Below are 21,800 nucleotides of genomic sequence, written 5' to 3'. Positions count from 1 at the left end.
CAGAGTACTTATAATTATCTACGACTAAAAAGAAGAAGACGAAAACAGTGAGCATGGAACAATAGCCAAATATAACTGCAGTAAGTCGGTCAGTTTGAAAGTGCTATACTGTTTTGTAATGCACGAACTTAGACAGATGTTGTTAAAACTAATCGACATTTACATAAACATGGTTACAATAGCAAAGTGGATAATACATTGAGGACAAGGTTAGAGACTGGCCAAGGATGGTGTAACGGTAAAATATCAGAATAAAGTAAATTTTATTATGCATTCCTAATAACAGTAATGATCAGATATTAAATGTCTTTATGATCTCACTAGTGAAGACATGTATGGTTGCTGGTGTAAGAATTTTAAAGGCAGTTTCAGAGGAGAAGAAATTACTTGTAGAGGAATTCAAATAGAAATTAGATTTAGAATAAGATATTTTCGTACTGTGTACAGAGTCGAAATTGGTAGAACACGACGATTATTAACGCCGGATTTCATCAGATGTGAATTGTGAATTACGAATATGTTGAAGAAAAAGATAAGATTTATATATAACACCATATACTTTGTTGGTAATCATGGTCTAAATGTTATTAGACACAAACATTACAAGTTAGGTTCTAGGGTAATTAAGTTAAGCGTAAATATCTACCGATTAATAATTTGTGGTAGATATCATAGTGTCATCAATTGATATTTTCATATTTACAGTTTACAAAAGAATCCATTCAATAAACAACCTGATTTAATGTATATTTTGCCTAGAAAGAAAATCTTATTTATTATACTGTACTCAACAATACAATGTAAAAAATATTCCATATTGGCATCCATGATGTTTTCTCAATTGATTGATCACTGGGTGGCGATCAATGACATGCGTGTCTAGTCCTTATTAGTGCAGATCAAATAGCTCAGTGGTAATGTCTCTGACTGTGAAGCTGGGTGACACGAGATCGAACCCGCCAGGGAGCACCAGTTTCCTCAAGATTACAGGTACACCTTGCTGACTAGTGCCAAGTAGCACGAAACCCGGGTCCACGGTTTCCTGTTGACTACCTCCAACCACCATCTAATGATGCTTTCTAATATGCATACATAGCAAAATTAAAAGTTTAACACTTCACTTATTTAATATAATACAAATCATTTGTTATTGAAATATCAAAAGTTTGTACAAAATTGAAACTGGATTCACGTAGTTCACAATAGAAATTGCAATGATTAACTCTGGGCCGTTCTTAAACTGGGAATAATGAACATTATTTTATCATTCAAGTTAGTTAGCATAATTTAATACTATGATTATTCTCTCAGGTCATAGGATCAATTACTCTTTTCAATTTACTATTTGTAATAGTAATTTTCTAATAACAAATAGAAAAATAACATCCATATCATATCATCTAGGAGATGATACTTGCATGTACATGATTTTAAGAAATTCGCCGACAAAGTCTCATCATTCAACAGTCAGAAAATCAATCACAAATTCTGTTCAAATGGTATGGGTTAATGAAAACATACAAACTAACAATATGAATATAACATCGACTTACATTGTAGTGATAAATAGAATATTTCAAATACACTTAGTGATAGTGAGACTTTAATTCATTCAATATTGTTGAGTCATGAGTAACAAGGAAGTACATGAAGTTTGCTTCATCTCATTTGGAACTCACTAGCGCTAGGTATACACACGATTGTAGTATATTTGAATTGCAAAATATTCTAATCTTATGTAATAGATGTTGGACACCTTCGTCAGAAGAATATCAACATATTACCAGTAGGTAGATCATTATAGATAGTTGAAAATCCTTATAAAGTTAAAAACTGTATTGAAGTACTAACTTTCTCGTAAGGAAAGTAAATAACTATAGTTTTATACAAGAAATGATAGTTCCCTTCTCATAAAATGATTGTTGTAATGAGTTAACCAACTTTCTACAAATAGTACATAGAAATAACTACAAAAAAGTTGGTCACATGAAATATAAGCATGTTCGTTTCAAATATTTTGAAAGAATTGACACGTCTTAATGAAACCTTGTACTTGGTTTATAAAAGTCTCAAGCTAAAATACACATAAAACAACGAATAAACCTTCCTTGCAATCGAGCTACTTATCAAAATCACTTATCATTGCTATTCATTAGTAACAAATCGATCAACACATATCAATTCTGATTTTAATAGTGAAAGTTATAAGGATCTACATTCTACTTCGAATGATTAATAAATAGTCCTAAAAAATAAAATTAACATCCGTGTTTTAAACTGAAAGCCAGTACGTTACACTGGAATTACTATGACAGATTTCACAAATATAACATTTTATAAGGCTTGAAATATTTTTCATTGAGAACATGAAACAGTGTCATGCACGAACGCTTAACCCATAGATCACTAAGTCAGCATCTACTAGTGTTAATGTATAACTTCAACCGACTGACTGAATTGTGCCACCATCTTCCATTGTCTTCAATTCGTAACTGCCTCACCTCACACCCGACACATCTGAAATTCATTGATCACGGATTCTCATGAGACGTCCTGATATTCTCTCTCAAACTTGTCCCTTGTGAGCACACGGTAATTTTCAGTATGGGTCGTGAAGAATGTTGAATTTAGGCATTAACACTACTAGATGACGACTAAGTGGTCTTTAGTTTAGGCGTTTGCGCGTGATACGAAACATCCTGGGTTCGGTACCTATGTATGAGATCGTGAATGCGCACTGGTAAGTTGTCTCATTCTAAAGTGAAACGGCCATCTTGTGCTTCCAAGTTTTCAATGGTAGTCCAACAGTGATCAGTTCATGATTTCAGTGGAATTTGATGATCTCTATAACCCCGTAATGTAAGAAGTTCATATTAATCCGTTTTAAAATTCATCATGTACACCATGATTACTTTGTCGATCATGGTGTCATCATCATTTTTCAAAAAGTCCTTCATAGCAGATATTTCTCTATTTAATATATATTGAAATTTTCCATAACAATGAGCATCTGTGGTGGATATTTTAAAAGAATATTTTTTTCGAAAATCAGCTTTCCACTAATTAGTTTGTTAAATAAAATAAATCACTATTTACTCTGTATACTAATTGTTTCTTTCAGTGAAGCGTTCAAATCAAGTGCTTTACATAGAGACTATGTATCCCAAATTGTGTGGTTTATAATTATTAACAGTTACTATGAATTCTTTTGTCTGAAATCAACGCAATATATGATGGGTATACCTATTAATTGATGAACTACATTGTGTAAGTGTAAAAATTATTCTTTAAAACCTACCACATGATAACAATTTGAAGTTTTTAAGAAGTTTCATTAACAAGACACTGGTGCTGTGAATGGGTAGCAAATGGTTGTCTTTAATAACCTGTTATTGAACGTGTATCTTTTAATAAGTTTAACTTAACAATCGACAAAAGATAGAAATTACCAAATAAATAATTTACGTCTTATAAGTAATAATTTTATTACATATTAGACAGTCTAAACTTCTATGATAATTTATGATCTAACTGTATAGGCCAGCTTGATTAACGACCGGTTATTGATTTTTAGCGGTTTATTGGATCTAGAGGGATAAAATACTGGTTCTTATATGCCGTCTATGTTTCCTAAATCAGTAATAGGATAAAACACAAAATATAAAATAGAGAAACGGTTCATTATCATCTGAAAGACGAAGGAGATAATTTATCGATCACTTTTGCTTTATATAGCCACAAATTACGTGTTTGTAAGAAATAACAAACTGTCCGCTTTTGACAAACGCTGAATGACCTAATCGAGACGTAATCTAATGGTTAATCAAAATATTTGAACCAGTAAAGTGGTTTTCAAGTGTTTGTATGATAGAAGCTAACTATCATATTTGCTGTTCCATTAATTTGCCTGAGTTACACATAGGATTGCGTGATAGTTATATAAAAGGTATTTTTTACTTTACAAATCTAATGTCCGATTCAGTTAATATTAAGAAAATATGTGGGTTAAGAAATGAACGTACAAGTAATCAACCTTTAACCCATTTTTGGCAGACCAACTTATACTCAAGCTTCAGAATATTCATCATAGCTCAACAGTCAAACGTTCTGGTCTATATAAAAGATACATTTTACCGGGTGTTATGTGAATTTCTACGAAGGATTTAACCACTGAACATCAATATCCTATGTCCAGTTATTGAAGTTTATTGGTTTAGTACCCGTTATAAGAAAGATAATTTGGTTACCTGGATAATTCCTTGATAAAATACCGGGAGAGAGGTTCAACGAGAAAATCTGAAGTCCTCTCTATAAGAAATATCGTCATGTGAATTTAGAATTAGATGGGAATCAACACTTACTTAATTACTTACTTACGCCTGTTACTCCCAATGGAGCATAGGCCACTGACCAGCATTCTCCAACCCACTCTGTCCTGGGCCTTCTTTTCTAGTTCCATCCAATTCTTGTTCATTTTTCTCATGTCTATTTCCATTTCTCGGCGTAATGTGTTCTTTGGTCTTCCTCTCCTCCTTTGGCCTTGAGGATTCCATGTTAGGGCTTGTCATGTGACGCAGTTGGGTGCTTTCCTCAATGTGTGTCCTATCTACTTCCAGCGCTTCTTCTTGATTTCTTCCTCCGCTGGGATCTGGTTTGTTCTCTCCCACAGTACGTTGTTGCTAATAGTGTCCGGCCAATGGATCTGAAGTATTTTGCGTAGTCAATTGTTAATAAACACCTGTATCTTCTGGATGATGGCTTTCGTTGTTCTCCAAGTTTCCTCCCCATACAGTAGAACTGTCTTGACATTTGTATTGAAAATCCTGACCTTGGTGTTGGTTGACAGTTGCTTTGAGTCCCAGATGTTCCTCAGTTGTAAATATGCTGCTCTTGCTTTGCCGGGAATCAACAAGCAGATGTTTATTAGGGATTCTCATCTGTACTGAATACAAAAACATTTTATGCAACTACATTTCCATTATTCTTTATAATGTAAAAAAATGTTCGACTCACATATGAAAAATAAGCTCACTGATATATTTGTTTATGTATGCATATTTCATTTTACCTGATCGCATAGAATCTTATCTGCAAACTGTAGTTGCTATTTCCTATCAACACATATGCATGATATGACAGGATGAAAAAGCAAAATTAAATTGATCTACTCATCATGATATCCGTTTTAATTCAATATAATGATTATTCAGTGTATTAGTTGTTCTGTTTTCCCATATGACATTTCATTCTGTATAATATACGATATTCTTGTATTCAAATAACATCGACTATACTCAGCATATGATTTGTTATAACCCTAAGTATTTTTCATATATGTGATTTTATTTTAATTATTAATCAAAAATGGGTGTATGAATCAATATAAAAATGAGTGTATTTCCGACTAGACTTTTCGCGGTTGTTCGTGTTTCTGGCTGCTTATGGAATATATTTCCGTCTTCCGTGCTTGAAATTCTCTCTTTAGTTGGCTGGGCTGGAACGCGTTGGAATAGCTCTTATCTGTCATTGTGTCTCAAAGTCTTCGTTCCGTTCTTTGATTAGTCGAACTCGTAATCGCTTCAAACATAGCAACACATGAGTGAGTTCCGGGATGATTTTACTAGGATTACAGAAAAAGTCAAAAAATTTGATCTTTGAACTAATTCACATAAATCCAAAGTATCTTTTTGTACAAACTTTTAAATAACAGATAATTTGGGTAATCATGAGTTATTGATTAATTATATTCAGTATTTGTCCTTACTTTATTCTCAAAATTTTGTTTTATGTTTAAAATCATCCTTTTTGTTCCGGGACTTATCCTATATACATTGTAATCAATTAATTATTAGTTTTAAATAACTTTATTTACTACCACCATGTGAAAGTAGAGCAACCGCCATTGTCATCATTATATTTAGATGACTTATGATTACAATGATTGCAATTAAATCATCATAACTACTCAGGAACTAGTTTCATTTTGGCTACGATATAGTTCTTTATTAATGTTACTATGAACGTGTTTTAAAGATAAAAATATCAAAAGATTATTTTATGAATTAACGTTTCATTAATTAATCACGAAATTCTTATTAACTTTTTTTCGTTGTTGTTGTTGTTGTTGCCAAAAATAGTCTTTCAACAACAATAATAATCCATTACATTTAAGTGTAAAATGTTGACCTAGTGGAACATGACTAGATTTAAACACGAAATAAAATATATATTCTTTTTAACATTTCTATTACCAAGTGATATATATATATATATATATATATATATATGCATAATCTGGTTTACAAGATTATTTCCAATACACGATATATGATTACGTAATGGTTCAAATGGTTCAAGTCACATTATCATTAAATGTTTAGAATGAATTGACTTTTCAAGTAAAAGTCATTCATCCAGAAATATGCATATTTTTACGGGTAGCAATTGTAACTTTAGTTATGGTAACAAAATAGATATCGAGTAAGATTAACTTAAAGTATAGTTCCGTAACATTAAACAATACTGACTTATATAAATCACATAGGTACATTTATTTTGTGTCACGTTCTATAAGTTAATTGAATTGTAAAAAGAATATATGGAATATCAAAACTTAGAGATTATAGTTGTCAGTATATGTGAAAGGATGATAAAACAAAATCAGTAACAGAAGAAAAATACAAAAAGTAAACGAAATGATTGTGATCGAATATTCATCAAATAGAGGTATGAGGTGACCTGCCTAAATATTTGAACTCCATGTTCCTGTCATCTAGATATTTCAACAAGTTATCATTCTTTTGTTTATTTCAACAGATCATTATGTCAATTAATTGCATGACCTATTCAGGTGCGTACTTTATTGAAACGGTAGACGAAACGGAAATTTAATTACATGTTTGTTGAATGTATAATTTTCACACGAAAATGAGCCTTCAAAACAAGTTGTATAACATGAGTCAATTTTACTTTAAATTCAATGTCTTTTTAATAACATTTTATGATTTGGTTTATTTTCCCAGAATATTTATATCACCGACGTCTTGGATGCTTCATCAATGATTTAAAATAATCTAGTTGGCATTTCTGAATTCACTGAATCAACAATACCCCTATTATGTTTCCTACCAACCATGATCAGAAAACTTGTTTCATTAATACCCACATCACATTTCCTTTAGTTCAATAAACATGATCGTGGTTGAATCTTCTGAAATGTTGTATTCCGTCAATGTATTGAAGTTAACAGTCACTTCGTTGTTGATCATATATACCTTAGACATAGGCAGTTACAGATAGATAATGACAACCAGAACAGCTCGAAGGTAACGTTTCAGATTGTGAAATTGACGACTCCATTTCACATCGATCAGGAAGCATCATTATTCTCGTGATTACTAATAACTCCTGTTGGTGGATACCGTTAAACACGAAACCCTGACACAAAATCTACTACTGACCACCATGCACTCATTAGTGGCAAGTTCGAGAGAGAATTTCAGGACGTCTCATGAGAATCCGTGATCAATGAATTTCAGATGTGTCGGGTGTGAGGTGAGGCAGTTACGAATTGAAGACAATGGAAGATGGTGGCACAATTCAGTCAATCGGTTGAAGTTATACATTAACACTAGTAGATGCTGACTTAGTGATCTATGGGTTAAGCGTTCGTGCATGACACTGTTTCATGTTCTCAATGAAAAATATTTCAAGCCTTATAAAATGTTATATTTGTGAAATCTGTCATAGTAATTCCAGTGTAACGTACTGGCTTTCAGTTTAAAACACGGATGTTAATTTTATTTTTTAGGACTATTTATTAATCATTCGAAGTAGAATGTAGATCCTTATAACTTTCACTATTAAAATCAGAATTGATATGTGTTGATCGATTTGTTACTAATGAATAGCAATGATAAGTGATTTTGATAAGTAGCTCGATTGCAAGGAAGGTTTATTCGTTGTTTTATGTGTATTTTAGCTTGAGACTTTTATAAACCAAGTACAAGGTTTCATTAAGACGTGTCAATTCTTTCAAAATATTTGAAACGAACATGCTTATATTTCATGTGACCAACTTTTTTGTAGTTATTTCTATGTACTATTTGTAGAAAGTTGGTTAACTCATTACAACAATCATTTTATGAGAAGGGAACTATCATTTCTTGTATAAAACTATAGTTATTTACTTTCCTTACGAGAAAGTTAGTACTTCAATACAGTTTTTAACTTTATAAGGATTTTCAACTATCTATAATGATCTACCTACTGGTAATATGTTGATATTCTTCTGACGAAGGTGTCCAACATCTATTACATAAGATTAGAATATTTTGCAATTCAAATATACTACAATCGTGTGTATACCTAGCGCTAGTGAGTTCCAAATGAGATGAAGCAAACTTCATGTACTTCCTTGTTACTCATGACTCAACAATATTGAATGAATTAAAGTCTCACTATCACTAAGTGTATTTGAAATATTCTATTTATCACTACAATGTAAGTCGATGTTATATTCATATTGTTAGTTTGTATGTTTTCATTAACCCATACCATTTGAACAGAATTTGTGATTGATTTTCTGACTGTTGAATGATGAGACTTTGTCGGCGAATTTCTTAAAATCATGTACATGCAAGTATCATCTCCTAGATGATATGATATGGATGTTATTTTTCTATTTGTTATTAGAAAATTACTATTAATTGGTTTTGAAGCCATCTAGGCACATGTTAAATAATGCTTGATTGCATGGATCCATTGCTCCTCCTCCTTATGTCTATGCATCCACACAAATATTTTCATTGGTGATTATTTGAAGAAGAAGCCCTATCTCATGGATTTAATTACTCCATTGCACATGTCAAGATTTCTGATCTATTGATAGATGCTCAATTCGAAAATCCCCTTGATCAGTTGAACACTCTTGTCCAAACCAGCTTAGATAAGCAAAATTGGTTAAAGTTGAAATTGGTTGATAATGCCAACCGCTTTCACAGTTCTCAAATCAAATACAGGAATATTTTGACTTTTAGATATTTTACGGCTTAAAGAATCCTCCAAAACAGGTCAGATATTGTAATCTTCAGATCTGACAAAGTTTCAGGGATGGATTTCATTTATGAATGTGACTATAAAAAATTTTTTTATCTAAATTTGGTGATCAGAATATATTCCTGCAAGACGTTCCATCGAATATTAATATTAGAAATTTACAATCCAGAGTAAAATCCAATCCTCTAAAGCTTCTTAAAATGAATGTCAAATATAAAGACGAGTTTAATTTGCTAAAACCTTCTGGTTATGTTCTCCCGAATTTATGTGAATTGCCTAAAATTCATAAACCTAATAATCCATTATGACCGAACTATCTATGCGTGGTTCTCCTACACATGAACAAGCTAAATATTTAGTAAAACTGTTAACCTCAATTCGCAAAAAACTATGTAAGCTTTCGTTAAAAGATACATTTGAATTAATTGATCTTCCTGAGGACATTAATATTAAAGATACGACTTTGCATTCCTTTGACGTAAACTCTCTTTTCATGAACGTACCGTTAATTGAGACTGTGTATTTCCTATGTGACTATTTATCTACTAATTTTCCCTTTTTCCTTTTCGGTCATCATTGTTGAAAGAACTACTTTTATTATGTACTGCGAATGTTCATTTCATGTTTGAGGGCGAATATTTCCAAAAAGTTGATGGTGTTGTTATGGGTAACCCTGTAGAGTCTCTCTTAGTCGATGTATTTATGTTGTATGTGGAAAATATGAAGAATAAGCTAATTAGTGAGAAAACTTTGTATAGAAGATACATGGATGATATACTAGTTATTTGTAATAAAAATTTTGAGGTTTCCCAGTTATTAGATAAACTTAATGGGGTTCAAAACGATACGGTAATGACTGATGAAGCAGAAAATAATGGTCAGTTGCTCTTTTCAGACACACATTTGAGTAGAAGGGAGGATGGTTCTATAAGACAGCCAGTTTATAGGAGACAAACTTGGGAGGTAGAAAATCATGTTCATCAATAGTGAAACATATAATTGAAACGCGTCACAAAATTGACAATAATACAGCTTTTAAAACGTTGTATAGAAATTGTCAAGGATGAATTCTCAGGTTTATTTAAGCCTTTGTTATTCGTAAATTTAAATCTCCGTTATGCGTAGAAGAACAGTTTGTCGTAACCTAGAATTTATTTTGGTAATCCTTGAGTCATTTTATGGCCTATGATAATGCGACAATTTTTTGTTGTTTCTATACTATATAAAATGTTTCTCTCGCCTTTATCTACCTATTTCACTTAAACTTTCATTTAATTGACCTCTATTCATTTTTATATAAAAATGCCCTAACAAGTGTATATGTGACCAGATTGCTCAAAATGTATAGCGCAAATACATCACATTATTCAGATCAATTCCGTCTTCTAATTTCTTTATCGAAAATTAAAAATATTTAACTAATGAATCATTGCTAAGATCATTAGCAATGAAATTCAAATCGCATACCATTTTTTGTTAGGAATCATAAGTTTCTATGTTGACATTCGGGTATCAATATATCACAAGATAATTCATCATTTTCTAAATAAATATTTGTCAATACATAAGTTGATTACCAAAATTGTCAATTTCTATTGTTTTCCTGTGAGTAATCATGTCTGTTAGAAATGTGATTTGTTGCCGTGTTAATGTATGATGTATTTTTTTTTAGTTGATAAATTACTATATGTATTATAATTAAGTTATTTCAACTCAACATTCCATTAGACCACTCAAATTCTTAATAAAATACGATTGCTTGTGTAATGGCGTTAAGTTTAAATTCACTTGGTATTGTTTACTTGAATCTTCCCATTGATGTTTAGGACTGCAATTGATCAGTCTCATATGGGATGCAGGTACATCCAACTGATGAGCCACTATCCATCTCTACTTGCAATGCTTGTGTATTTAGGCAATATCGAGGCAATACGCACAGGATGCACATATGTCAATAAGAGACTGATCAATTACAGTCGTAAACATCAATGAGAAGATACAAGTAAACCAATACCAAGTTTATTTACATTCATAATCCATAATTTGATTTTAATTCTAAATAAAACTCTAAATGTTTTGTGATATTCACATTTTAACCAAATTCACGTTGACTCTCATTGAAGAAGCAATCAATAAATTGAACTATTCACAGCTAATAGAGAATCAGATTACATTCATAAAGACTTAAGATCAAATGAAAATAAAGCTGTGTAATGCTCAAATCATTTTTCGTTGTATATTCGAGTTTTGTACAATTACATTCACTCAACATTTTAATCATTATTTATCCTTAATTAAGACTGAATTAGTGGAGTCCATGTGATTGCTTTTATACTATGGGAGAAGTACTGATATCGATATTTATATATCGGGAGTATAAATATACTTTGAAATGATTAATACAAACGAAGTCTTTTCAGATAAAAAAGAATATTTACTTTCACATTTTATATAAACTAAACTAAGTGAATATTCTACCTACTGCCATTCAAATTTTGCCAAGTTTTTATTTGTTTGAACTATTTGCTTATATCTTCCGTCAAATTGACTTTTCAAATGAGCTGTTAACTGTAGACCCGTACCATATGCTGCTCTACCAGTGGTTGAACAAGATCTAGAACGACTTCAGAAACTAGGTGTCAGTGAATTTCTCAGAATGGGCCGCACCGATAGTAGTAGTAAAGAAGACTAATGGTAGCGTTCGTTTATGTGCCGATTACTCAACCGGGTTTAATGAAGCCTTAGAAACTTATCAGTATCCATTACCCTTACCTGAAGATCTCTTTGCTAAACTGAACGGAGGTAAGCTTTTTGCAAAGTTGGATTCATCAGAAGCTTATTTACAATCCCTGTTGCTGACGAGTCTGAAAACCTGCTTACCATAAACACACACAAGGGTCTATTCCGGTATAATCGACTACCCTTCGGAGTCAAGACGGCCCCATCCATATTTCAGCAAATAATGGATACTATGCTACAAGATGTTTCAGGTGCTGCAACTTACCTAGATGATATAATAATTATGGGAGTAGATAGAGTAGACTTAGAAAAGAAGCTCGACCAGGTGCTGACGCGAATAGCCGAATATGGACTTCGACTTCGTCCAGAGAAATGTGACTTCTGTATGCAAAAAGTACGCTACCTTGGGTTTATAATCGACAAAGATGGAAGAAGACCAGATCCGGAGAATACCTTGGCAGTGAAAACTATGCCCAGACCGACGGATGTCCCCACACTACGATCCTTCTTGGGACTAGTTAGCCATTATGGAGCTTTTATTCCGAAACTTCATCAATTACGTGCCCCCCTGAATAACCTTCTGGTGAAGAATGTAAAATGGATTTGGTCTGCAACTTGCCAAGCCGCTTTCGATGAAATCAAGAAAGTACTAGTCTCGGAACTGCTGCTCACCCATTACGATCCATCCTTACCCATTGTAGTGGCATCATACGCATCAAACTACGGCATTGGAGCAGTTATTTCTCACATCATGCCAGGTGGATCCGAGAAAGCGATATCTCATGCGGCGAGATCGTTAACGTCAGCAGAACGTAACTATAGTCAGATCGAGAAGGAAGCATTATCGATTATCTTCGCTGTCAAGAAATTTCACAAGATGATATTTGGACGTCAGTTCACTCTATTAACTGACCATAAACCATTACTAGCCATCTTTGGGTCGAAGAAAGGTATACCTGTATACACCGCAAACAGACTGCAACGTTGGGGAACTACACTCTTGGGTTATGACTACAAGATCAAGTACCAGCACACTACTGATTTTGGACAAGCTGACGCTTTATCTAGACTGATTGGTTCACAAGTAAAACAGAAAGAAGACACTTTGGTGGCAGCAATCGAGACGGAAACAAAAGTACATCGAGTTTTGGAAGACACAGTTCATGGTTTACCAGTTACTTTCAAGGTCATTAAAGAAGCCACGGAAAATGATAAGACTTTAAGAAATGTTAGTGGTTATCTTCTCACCAAGTGGCCGAACCGTCGTTTTCAAGGAGAAATGCTACAATATTTTCGCCGACGGGACTCACTTATGATGGTCGACTCATGTATTATGTTTGGTGACAGAATTATTGTTCCAAAAGTATTACGCTACAAGGTTCTGAGACAATTCCACGGCGGTCATCCTGGTATCAATAAGATGAAAGCGTTGGCTCGAAGCTACGCATACTCGCCTACGATGGATCAAGATATCGAAACCAGATGCCGCAATTGTTCATCGTGCCTACATACAGCCAAAAGTCCAGACAAGTGTGAACCGCAACAATGGGAAAGGCCGAATAGTCCCTGGGAGAGGTTGCATGCAGACTTCGCCGGTCCAATACGAGGAAGAACGTATCTAGTCGTAGTAGACGCGCTCACAAAATGGCCACAAATCTACGCCGTGGTGAATTGCACAGCCAGTGAAACAATCAGCAAGTTATCCGACCTGTTTAGCTGCTTTAGAGTCCCGCAGACTTTAGTGACCGATAACGGCTCACAATTCACTGCGGAATCATTCAAGCACTTCTGCAACGTTAATGGGATTGCACACATACGATCTCCACCGTATCACCCCCAATCAAATGGCCAGGCAGAGCGCTTCGTGGATACATTGAAAAGAGCACTACTGAAAGGGGGAGGCGAAGGGACGACAGGGCAGGTGATCACAAAATTTTTGACATCCTACAGATCCACCCCGAACCCGAATGTTCCAGACGGCAAGTCTCCCGCGGAAACCATGTTCGGAAGGCGTATTTGAACCGTCTTCGATGATGAGCGCAGTCACGATCCAAGTATCCGGAACTTCAATCTTGGCGACAACGTTTACATTAAATCCTACATCGGGAAAAACCGATGGGAACCGGGAGAAGTTGTGCAAAAACTGGGAAGAGTTCTGTACAGAGTTCGAGGAGCTTTTAGAACGTGTATTCGACAAGCAAACCAAATCCTTAAGGATAAAAGAACGTTGCAGACTCGAAGTAACCGGGCGAACTTCCCGTTGGATTGAATCTTAGATGCACCAATGCCACAAATGCCCAGGAACACTGAAAAGATACCTTGGACAAGGAAAACAACAAGAATAATGGGACGCCATCGCTACCCAGTCGTCAAACTACAAGTAGATCCCTGAAAGAAATCTTATTCGGGGAGAGGTGTTGAGTCGGCTTCCGGAGAACTTCAACGGAGCCTCCAGGGGCTCAAAAGGAGCCGAAGGTTCCTAGCCAATCAGAGTACGATGGAACGTTCGAGAATTCCAGCGTGGCGTGCTATTATTGGTCGGTAGCATAATATGACGTTAACGGATTGGCTGAAATATGATGTTGATTTAACAGACTCCAACATCTATAAATACCCTTGATTTTCTGTACAAAAATGAACCTAGGAATAAAGTATTTTCTCTCATACTTGTGTCTTCTCTCTGGTGTTCAAGTTGCTGTGTAGTTCTAGTCTGCGGGTTACCAGATAGCTTAGGAATCGTATATAGCGTTCCATTGACAAGACGTATCAACGGTGTTAAAGTTTTAGAATTCAGGTCTTATCATGAATGAACGAAACTTAGACGTTTTGTATATGAATGTAACTAAAATCGATCTCGTCAGTCATTGCCAATATTCTTGACAATGTAAATTTGTTATCACTTTTGAAAATAGCGTACTGATACGTCATAATCAGTTTTGAAATCGTTTACACTACATTCAGTCATTCTAATTCATTTGGAAACTATTCTAACGATATTGATAATGTGGTGTATCCTAATTACACTGACAGGTATCAGTGGTATGTAGTGATAATAGAAAGTAAAATGTCTGGCAGCAGAAGATTGGAATGAAGAAGACAAGAAGGAAATCGGAGAGTAGTCGAAATAACAACCCAATTAGAGGAATAATGGAGTAGGCAAGGGGCAACACAAAAATGTGCATGTGATGTATTTAATGTATGATTTTCATACATCATTAAGCTACTGTGTGATTTTACGTCAAACAATAAATCAGTCATTCTCACCAAAACTTCGTTTACTACAATAATACTAATTATAGGTAATCATTAAAGTAACGAGGTAATAGCCCTAGAAACAACTTTTTGAAAGTTAAATATCAGTTTAAACTTTAATAGGATAGAGTTGGATGACTGGCTTATCTCTTGAAATCCCATTTTGTCATAATCTACTTATACATATTAGTTTTCTTAGCTATCTATGATCGGTATACATCTAATCTATTGAGTTCAGTCGTTATATAAACATTTTAAAAAGTTATATATGTGAAACTATGTTTCAACAAATAAGTGCAAATAATTAAGCTATTTTAATCACATTAATATTGTGTGATTTTTAATTCGTAAATTAAGTTTAACTGGAATTACACATGAATTAATATTTTTCCTTAAAATGAATAGACCCTTGACTATCAGTATAGTTTCACATTCATAATATATAAGTATAGTATGGTGGAGAATGTTGATTATTTTATTGAGATTATGAACCGATCATTGTTAGACTACCATTGAAAACTTGGAAGCACTGGATGGTCGTGTCACTCGAGAATAAGACAACCCACCAGTACACATTAACGATTCCACATTCGAGTACTAAACATAGCAACTTCAGTGTTCTGCACGAACGATTAACCCATAGATCACTAAGTCAGCATCTAATAGTGTTAATGTATAACTTCAACCGATTGACTGAATTGTGCCACCATCTTCCATTGTCTTCAATTCGTAACTGCCTCACCTCACACCCGACACATCTGAAATTCATTGATCACGGATTCTCATGAGACGTCCTGAAATTCTCTCTCGAACTTGCCACTAATGAGTGCATGGTGGTCAGTAGTAGATTTTGTGTCAGGGTTTCGTGTTTAACGGTATCCACCAACAGGAGTTATTAGTAATCACGAGAATAATGATGCTTCCTGATCGATGTGAAATGGAGTCGTCAATTTCACAATCTGAAACGTTACCTTCGAGCTGTTCTGGTTGTCATTATCTATCTGTAACTGCCTATGTCTAAGGTATATATGATCAACAACGAAGTGACTGTTAACTTCAATACATTGACGGAATACAACATTTCAGAAGATTCAACCACGATCATGTTTATTGAACTAAAGGAAATGTGATGTGGGTATTAATGAAACAAGTTTTCTGATCATGGTTGGTAGGAAACATAATAGGGGTATTGTTGATTCAGTGAATTCAGAAATGCCAACTAGATTATTTTAAATCATTGATGAAGCATCCAAGACGTCGGTGATATAAATATTCTGGGAAAATAAACCAAATCATAAAATGTTATTAAAAAGACATTGAATTTAAAGTAAAATTGACTCATGTTATACAACTTGTTTTGAAGGCTCATTTTCGTGTGAAAATTATACATTCAACAAACATGTAATTAAATTTCCGTTTCGTTTACCGTTTTAATAAACTACATAATGGATATTTATTTAAGGACAAAAGAAATGAAACATTAAAATTATTTATAACAGTTATTATCTAGGCCATAGTTAATAAAACTAAATCACTTTGGTGATCATGTATTTTATAATTAAGTTTTATAATCAATCAATTGATGTACAGTCGAAAATGTAAGAAAAAAGATACTTTCAACTGTAATTCGTTGAAGGTGGAATGATGAGGTTGAAGCACTTGATATATATTTTTTTCAAGTCTGTGTAATTCCAGCGAAATCGGCGCTAGATACTATATGATTTGTGATTGACTTATTGAATGCAGCTTTCAATATTATGAAAAATTGATTCAGCATAGAAACATGATCTGGTTTATGAAGTAGGTTGTAATTTCACCTTAAGACACAACACTAATATTAATGAATACCAAATATCTCGATCTAGTCTTTAAGCGAAATAAGTTTTTCCTTCTAAAGTTACGTATTTGAATGTTAACATTGACATTTGATACTTGATAGCTATTCTTACTAATATAAATATTTAAATGTTCGGAACTCATTTATTACTCTACATCATCAAAGATTATTAACTTACAGAAGGTGGTCTTATATTAATGAAGAATTATATTTTATGCCGTTGCAGAATGTTTTTCAAAGGAACATCAAACCTCACTAATTACTTCATACACATCATTACATACCCAACCCTCCTTCTTTACCCAGGCTTGTGACCAGCAGTAGCCCCAGAGAAGCTAGAGGCGGAGCTAGAATACATTTACATCTAAGAAATAGTCAAAGCGCAATCCCCATCACTTTAAGTATACATCAATAGTCAAAAAATTATTGTGGTGAATATTTTATATGAGTATCTGTTACTTGTAATAAATTCCATTTATTTTTATCCCTTACCTCTGTTGGCTTGTCTAAAGGAGAATTTTTGAAATGAAATTGAGTCATGAGATGTGCAATTCAGATGAAAAATCTTTCAACGAGAAATACTGATAAACTAATTACTTGTATGATAACATTTCATCCTGTTTAATTTCTCCAGGAACATCGATTTTCGTTACTGTAAAAAAAGATTGGATTCTTTTAGGTTTGTTGAAGCATCAATTTGCTATTCTTCCACCTTATTTCTAATGTGACACAAATGAAAAGTGAATGTTTAATTACTCTTATGCACTGAGTCTACTAATTCTTCTACTTAACAGTAGATATTCTCTTCCGAACTAATTGGAAAAGAAAGTTGTCTACTTTCACTGTTCACTGCAATCATCATGAAATATGACTGTAACTTTCAATTTCCTTCAACATATAAATACAATGAGATGTGTAGAAATGTGATGCTGTTTAAGTGTATATCGACATTTAACAGAACAACGGATTTCTACTCTTACAGGATCTACTGAAGGAAGAAGAAACTACTATGGAGGACAACTGGAAAGGTATCAAAGAAGCATTAACTTCAACGGTCAAGAGGTTCTCGGCTTAAACAAGCATCATTATAAAGAATGAATCTCTATAGAAACACTCGAAATGATCAAAGAAAGGAAGAACAAGAAGGTAGCAATGAACAACAGCCGAACACGAACAGAGAAAGTTCAAGCACAAGCTGAGTACGTAGAAGCAAACAAGCAAGTGAAGAAGAGCATTAGAGCAGACAAGCAGAAATACGTGGAAGAACTAGCAACGACGGCGGAAAAAGCTGCTAGAGAAGGAAATTTGAAACAGCTTTACGATACAACGAAGAAACTAGCAGGGAAGTATAGTAAACCAGAGAGACCGGTCAAAGACAAAGAAGGCAAGCCAATCACTGAAATTCAACAACATCGGAACAGATGGGTAGAACACTTCGAGGAACTCCTGAATAGGCCGGCTCCAATGAATCCACCGGACATCGGAGCAGCACACACAGATCTTCCCATAGACGTCAACCCACCAACGAAGGAAGAAATCGGAATGGCCGTCAGACAAATCAAGAACGGGAAAGCAGCAGGACCCGACAACATACCAGCTGAAGCACTGAAATCAGACATCGAAGCAACAACAAGCATGCTTTATCTTCTATTCAAAAAGATCTGGGAGGAATAACAAGTGCCGATGGACAGGAAAGAAGGACACCTCATCAAGATTCCGAAGAAATGAGATCTGAGCAAATGTGAGAACTACAGAGACATTACACTACTGTCAATACCAGGGAAGGTCTTGAACAGAGTGTTGCTGAACCGGATGAAAGATGCAGTAGACGCCCACATTCGAGATCAATAAGGTGGATTCCATAAGGATCGGTCGTGCACAGACCGAATTGCGACACTACGGATCATCGTCGAACAATCAGTTGGGTGGAACTCGTCACTGTACACCAACTTCATCGATTATGAAAAGGCATTTGACAGTGTAGATAGGAGAACGTTATGGAAACTTCTTCGACACTACGCAGTTCCTAAGAAGATTGTCAACATTATCCGGAACTCATACGACGGACTACAGTGCAAGTTCGTGCATGGAGGACAGCTGACAGATGCATTCCAAGTAAGGACCGGAGTCAGACAAGGCTGTTTACTCTCTCCCTTTTTATTCTGGTGGTCGACTAGATTATGAGGACCTCGACATCTGAAGGGAAACACGGAATACAATGTACAGCTCAGAATCAATTGGACGATTTGGACTTCGCAGGTGACCTAGCCTCCTATCGCATGCACACGAACAGATGCAGACAAAGACAGCCAGTGTAGCAGCAGTCTCTGCATCAGTAGGCCTCAGCATACACAAAGGGAAAACCAAGGTCCTCAAATTCAAAACGGAGAATAGCAATCCAATCACTCTTGATGGCGAAACTCTGGAAGATGTAGAATCCTTCACATACCTGGGAAGCATCATCAATGAACAAGGAGGTTCAGATGCAGACGTAAAGGCGAGGATTGGTAAAGCAAGGGTCGCATTCGTACAATTGAAGAACATATGGAACTCAAAACAACTTTCAACCAATATCAAAGTGAGAATCTTCAATACGAATGTCAAGGCAGTTCTACTGTATGGAGCTGAAACTTGGAGAATTACAACAACCACCATCAAGAAGATACAAGTATTTATTTATTCAGCTTCCAGCTGAAGAAGAACTTAGGAAAAGACGATGGAAATGGATGAGACATACATTACTTAAATCACCGAACTGCATCACGAGGCAAGCCCTGACTTGGAATCTTGAAGAGAAGCGGAAAATAGGAAGGCCAAAGAACACATTACGTCGGGAAATAGAAGCAGATATGAAAAGGATGAATAACAACTGGAAGGAGCTGGGAAGGATTGCCTAGGACAGGGTTGGATGGAGAATGCTAGTGAGCGGCCTATGCTCCTTCACGAGGAGTAACAGGCGTAAGTAAGTAAGTAAGTGAGTCATTTTATTGCCTATGATAATGCGACAATTTTTTGTTGTTTCTATACTATGTACAATTTCTCCCCCACCTTTGTTACCAGAATGAAATTTTCGATTGTGAAGCAAATCTAGAAACAGAGTTAATCTTTATTTTAATCCATGATAAAGATTCAGAACATTTGATTGATGCAATCTATAATGAACAGTTGCTCAGGATCTTACTTCCAGACGTTTAACTATTTTAGAATCAACAAGTGATAATCGAAATTTTCCTGTTATTCATGTAAACAAAACTTAGTAGTGTACATGATACCAAGATTTGTGTGAAACAGTAGTTTATTTCGACATCATTAGATATCACTGAAATGTCGATCTGATCAGTGAAATGAATAATGTTTTATAATTTCTTTGATATTACATTTAGAATAAACTCTCCCCTCAGCCCCTCACGTGCTACTGCCGGTCCCAAGCCCGGATAAAGAAGGAGGGTTGGGCATAGGGTTAGCGATCCCATCCCATAGAAAACTAGCTCGCTAACAAACGTTAACCAGGAAAAATAATTCAAACCATTAAAACTCTGCCCTGAGTGTTAGAACGTCTTCATTTAGAAGAGTTATGACGCCTCATGGTGAAAGCCGAGTTCTCTCAGAAGTCACGAGTCCGATGCCGCTTCTGACAACCAGAGAAACCATTTGTTTAGGTACATGGAATTCTCGTGTAATGTGGGTGACCAGGAGGGTCTTTCAAATTGCTGCAGAAATAGAGATATAACCTAGCGACTGCACTATGAGAAGATGAGTCATACCATAGCAGTACCTTTGCAAACTGTTTCGTCACTCATTTATTCGTTAAGACCTACTATGTATGAGAAATGAAAGGTTGTCATAGATCAATTGAAAGATATTTAAATAAAAGATACTCGGGAAATGCAATATGAATCACACTGCAATGTATGATAAGCCAATATTACTGTTATGTGATTTGCAGATGTGAAGGTGCGAATCGGCAAAACAAGAGCAGCATATTTACAACTGAAGAACATACGGAACTCAAAACAACTGTCTGTCAACCAACGCCAATGTCAGAATTTTCAATAAAAATGTCAAAACAGTTCTACTGTGTGGGGAGGAAGTTTGGAGAACTACGAAAGCTATCATCTAGAAGATACAAGTGTTTATTAACAGTTGTCTACGCAAAATACTTCGGATCCGTTGACCAAACACTATCAGCAACAACCTACTATGCGAGAGAACAAACCAGATCACAGCAGAGGAAGAAATCAGGAGGAAGTTTTGGAAGTGGATGAGACGCACATTGAGAAAAGCACACAACTGCGTTACAATGTAAGCTCTCACATGGAATCCTGAAGGCCAAAAGAGAAGAGGAAGACCAAAGAACATATTAGGTCGAGAAATGGAGGTAGACATGAGAAAAATGAACAAAAATTGGACAGGACTGGAAAGGAAGGCCCCGGACAGAGTGGGTTGGAGAATGCTGGTCGGTGGCCTATGCTCCATTGGGAGTAAAAGGCGTAAATAAATGATTTGCATAGTTTTGTTTTTCTAAAATCTTTATTCTGTAGTCATCCAATCTGCCTAGTTTGGATTTTATTTTCCATAAATAAATCACTTAGCAAGTGAATTTGAGAACAGATTGTTCAAAACTTATTTCCTAAGAAGTCACATAGTTCTGAAATACTTCGTATTGCATTATCTAGATCGAAGCAAAGTTCCCAAAACATCTAGTAATTATTCACTTCTGACAGAAAATACCTCGTTTGGTTCCATCCAGACTAGAATGCATAGTAGCGTGCAAATGTGATTACTTTGGAAAGAGATGACAAAGCGATATCACTAAAACTATTAAATATTTTATGTACTTTTAGTAGGATCATACATTTAGACGTCAATTAAATCGGACGATATTGTCGATAGCCTCACCACTTTTGTGGCCTTA

This window comes from Schistosoma haematobium, chromosome 6, assembly GCF_000699445.3.
Source record: "Schistosoma haematobium chromosome 6, whole genome shotgun sequence".
Classification (NCBI taxonomy): Eukaryota; Metazoa; Platyhelminthes; class Trematoda; order Strigeidida; family Schistosomatidae; genus Schistosoma; species Schistosoma haematobium.
Note: the sequence above shows the minus strand (reverse complement) of the source record.